A 5335-nucleotide genomic window follows, 5' to 3' on the forward strand; every position below is an offset into this window, starting at 1 on the left:
GCAATGTGAGAAGGTGCGGGTTTCACTTATCACAAGTTCGTTTCGTATCCTGTATATCTTAATTCGTGGTCATGTGTCATCAGGTCATAATACATCATAATACCAAGTGGCGTATATATGAATTATATTCACTATGGGCCAATTTATCGTTATCACTAGACAAGCGTAGCACGACTAACATAGCCATAATTATACATTTTTAGGGAGCTGGTGGGAGTGGTTATAATTATGACATTATATACAGTACAGATAAAAATTGCGCAATTCAATTTTATAATTACTATGTAATATTAATTTTTTGGTTCTTATTTTAAAAACATGGACAGTCGTGTCATTTATATAATATTTCACTGTTATCTTACTATGAATTTAACATCAAAGTCAATAAGTCATCAAAGCAAGAAATGACGAAATAACATTTTCTTGTTGATTCCTCAAAAACGATTTTAATCAACCGGCTAACTTAATCATGGTGAAAAACTGTGTAAATATACATGCAATGCTTTAATTGAACCTGCAATTTCGCTATGGGCCCTGGCCCAGGGGGCCTCCCCCCCTATATACGCCACTGATAATACCTGTTCGAACTTGCCGCCGTTACCAATATACGATTTGGCAACCGGTCCGCGAGACTATAATCTACCATGGTTTAACCTGTCTTTTCCGTGCGCTCTACGAGAGCTGACCGTGTGCGCGTGGTCGCGTCCGGCCGTTGTTCTGGTGCCGTTTAGCGACGACCCCGGGTTCGCGTGGTGTGCTTTATCCGCGCACATTCCTTCGTTTATATTGTTTTCGACGCTGTTTTTATCGTTTCCGACGTCGTTGCGACTATCGTCGACCCGTCGTCCGTCGTGCGACAGAAAGGCGTTGCCGCCAATTACCCGCGTCCGTGATTAGGTACTTCGCGTCGGGTCATCATCGTAGTCGTCCGATTCCGACGGGCCATGGTTCGTATCGCGATCGGCAACACGTCATCGTTCGCCATCGATCTGATTATTGTGTGCATACCTAAAGGCGGGTTCACAACTGCCCGTGTCGTGTCGTGTCGTGCAAAATCGTTTTTTCTGGTTGGTTCACCAAAATAAAATATGTAAGCGTGTCGACCAACACGATACCGCGATTACCGTGAAGTTGAATTTTAATTCAACTGGTCACAATGTTTACGCCTTGGTAGATTTGTTTACTGTTATCTTATCTATCTAATACCTATGGTATCTATTATATTTTGATTAGATGCCAAGTTGGTATCGTCCTGATTCGGAATTCACAATTCACACGACACGACACGACATGGGTAGTTGTGTCCCGCGTGCGACGCCGCTCTCAGTGCCGTGATTGCATAATTCGCGTTACGTAATCCGGCCATTCGCCGTCGTCAACAGCCGCCGCGCCCCGCTTCGCCAGCCTGTCGTCTCGTTCACGCTGCCGCAGCTGTAGTTGCAGTCGCTGCCGCCGATACACCGCCCCACCGCGGCGCATGTGCCGACCGGTAGTTATATTATCATCGGGGCTCGTTACTTCATGCACTAAAAATTGTCAAAATATGCATTAAAATATGCACAAAAAAGTTCGAAAATATGCATTTATATTATGCTCTAACATTTTTAAAATATGCATTATGTAAAAAAAATCATGAAAAAGTTTTAAAACAATAAGAATTAATCCATAAATTATAAAAAATTCAAATTCCTCCACAAAATTTTGCAAACGGCCCGCAACTGTTTGTTTTTCTTTCGGCATTGTTAAAATAAAATATGAATAATGTGTACAGTAGTAACCTACCTATTGGCGATCAAAAGCTTATCAAATTGATAAGCTGAAACAGGCGCGCTGTGTATTATTTATATGTTATTTTTCCATTTGGCCCGTTTCAGACCACCCCCCGCTGGCCAGTAAATTGATAAGCTTTTGATCGCCAATACCTCACATGAAAACACTAAAACAGGAAATTGAATGGATAAACGCATACGACTCATCCGAGTAAACTCATCAGCGAGTGTAAGAAAACTATACTGTAGAGTGTAGCAATGTACAAAATTATAAATGCTGGTTGGTGAGAAGCTGCCACTTTATACCGTGGAGGATGGTAGTGGTAGACTGGTAGCGATTACACTGTTTCCGCGATATTTCGTAAAACGCATAAAATCTAAATAAGTATGTAGGTACTAGGACATTAGGTAGTCACACGCTCACTGAATAAAAATAAATCAAAACACTATAATTTTGTAAACAGGAAAGTAAATAAGAAACAAGAAACATTTCAAATATTTGTCTAAAATAATATTTTTATGAAATAATATGCACTAACGACTGTAAAAAATTGACTTTAAGCCAAATATGCCTTTGCACCCAAAACATGCAAAAACATGCACTATCAAACTTCTTATTATTATTACTATTGATATGAAATGGATTTGTATCTCAGCTAGCATGTTTTCCGGTGTAGCAAAAAAAAACATGCAGATGCATGAAATTACGAGCCCTGATTATCATTGTTGCGATTATCGCACGTGTTATTATTATCTTATTATTGTTGTTATATTATTATTGTCTTGCGTTGCGCCCGGGAAGAGACGTTTTCCCGGCCAACATACGTACACTGGTTCTTGTACAATATAATATATTATTTTACCATTTTTAAGAACTATTCTTAAGCCCGATTCACACTAGTCCGACACGGCACGGCACGGCACAGCACGTACCAGCACGACAAAATATTATATTATTAGTTTATATGAGATAATGCACATTGGTGAGTACCGTCACCGCACCAGCACGGACCGGCACCGACCGGACCGACCGACCATCATCCGAAAGAATGTTTTGACGGTCCGGTCCGTGCCGGTCTGTGTCGGTACGTTTAGTGTCTGTGTAATGTGAACATACAAACCGGCAAACACCGGTGAAAAAACATTCAAATTTATATAATTTTATTTAGAAATTAAAATGTTTAGGTTTTCAGTATTCCTTTCCAAGTACAAATGGTATTACTCACTTTAATGAAATAATAAAATACAACATTGTTACTTCCACTCTTTGAATTTACACAAGGATCTTCATATCAAGCATTGGTGGAAATCCATGGAAAAAGTTGGGGGGGGCTATGATTTTATATGTGAAGATTCAATATATGCGTCATGCGATATAATATGAAAATCATACAACATTTTTATATTTTTGCAAGAACTTTTTTTTTTCTATATTAAAAAGAACTAAGAATAATGCAAAACAAATTAGACAATTCTAAGACATGAATGATAATAATAATATATTAGTTATATAATAAAACTTCAAAATAAATAAATTCATCTGTAGGTATAACATAAATAAGTTATAATAAAAAATGTTCAATCAAAAAAAAACCCTATCAAAACATAATATTATTCCACCTTTAAAATATAAATATATTATAACAATATTACATTATATTATTATAATAAAACATAAAAAACAACATTATTTAATTAAAACAGTATAAAACATATAAATTAAAATAAATTAAACTTCAAAATATTAATGTACACGATTTTGATAAAAAAATTTAAATATTTTCTTCTGTACTTGTTTGAAAATAGGTACCAGTTGAAGAAGAAGTAGTAGGTACTGAGCTATAAAATTGAGATACATTGTCTGTTGATGTTTCGATGTTTTGAAAGTTGTATGGCTGAACTGATGGATGAGCTACAGCTAATTGTTGATCTGTAAAAGTATTCAAGTATGTTTGTGGTTGTGTATACTTTAATTGTTCCAATTCCATTTCAGATACTATTGAAAAAATTTTATTCTTAGCAACATGTTGCAAATATGGAGAAAACTGTTTCACTGTTGAACAAATAGAAGAAAAAAATTGATCTAAAGCGTCTAATTTTTTATCTGCTTCGCTCGATTTGTTGTCTCTGTTGTCTAAAATAAATTTCATAAGTGTAGCTGATGCATTTTGAGGTACAGTGGAGTCAGTGTTCGTTTCATTTTTTTTAAATTTTTTTTTAGGAAATGATTGCTTAGTTGAAGGTGCAGATGTTTTTACACTCTGATTTGATAATGGCTCTATAACTTCTTGACCAACTTCAATTGATCCATCTGAATTTTCACTCATGTATTCCGAACGAGTTTCTTCATTATTTGAATAAGACAACTCGGCATCATCATCATCACTAACCCTGTTCACACTACTAATAGATTCTCTTTCTTTCATGTGCTTTTTCAAAAATTCCATTTCATCGGAAAATTTCCATTTCTTAACAAATTTAGATTTTTGACCAGAAACAGTTATTAATTTTTTGGATGATCTCCTATAAGCATCTCTTAAGCCACTCCACGTTTTTTTGCAAATTTGTGCTAAAATATTTAATTTTACTCTTTATTAATAATTTTACGTATTTGTTGTTTTACTACTAGCTAGTATTAGCACAATTTTTTTTATAAGCATTCAAAGTTTGAATTTTGACAAAATACGTAAAAATCACAAAAATTCGCAAATTGTTTTTAAGCTAGAAATTCATAAAAAAAAATTTTAAATCTAAGATTTGAAAACTTTTAATAATCTATAATATATCTTAGACAGATAAACCGTCAGCGCTCAGAATCGTTTTTCGTATACAATGATATAATATCATTGTATTCAAATTTAATTCCATCCATTACAGTAACCCATCACTTGTAACCTACTGTACAGTAGAGCGACATCCACGACTTACACGTTTTTTAAATCTTAGGTTTAAATAGAAAAAAATTTACGAATTTCTGAATCCAAAAAACTTTGCGATTTTTACGTATTTTTTCGAAATTCTAATTTTAGACACTTATTAAAAACAAATTTCTAAAATACCCTCAACTTTTAGATTCTGAGTGAAACGATGAATGTATTGATTTTACAATGATGTGTGTTTTTTTTTTTTATTTTTTTTTTATTTTTGTGTCTGTGTACACGATAAGTAGTCGAAATAATGCTTCGATTTTCGACTTCAGTATCTCGTTCGATGGGAAAGTGAATATCGTTGGTGCATTGGGGAGGTCAAAATTTAAATTTCCCAGTGGTTTTCAAAAGCGCCGGGAAAAACAAAAGAAAAATTAAGGAAAAACGGGAATTTTTACGCAAAATCGATTTTTCACAAAATTGAATTTGGTTTTTGGTGTAACTTTAAAAAAAATTACCGTAGATACATGAAATTTTGACTGATTGTTTATCTTAGCATCTTCTATACACCATAACATTTTCAAAATATTTTGATGTATTTTGAGCTCTTTACGGACATTTTTATTTTCCATTTTTTAATAGTTTTTTTTTCTAAAAATATCAATAAAATTTTTATTTTGTTGGGATAAAAAAAGCTTG

Source organism: Acyrthosiphon pisum, chromosome A2 (assembly GCF_005508785.2).
Source record: "Acyrthosiphon pisum isolate AL4f chromosome A2, pea_aphid_22Mar2018_4r6ur, whole genome shotgun sequence".
NCBI lineage: Eukaryota > Metazoa > Arthropoda > Insecta > Hemiptera > Aphididae > Acyrthosiphon > Acyrthosiphon pisum.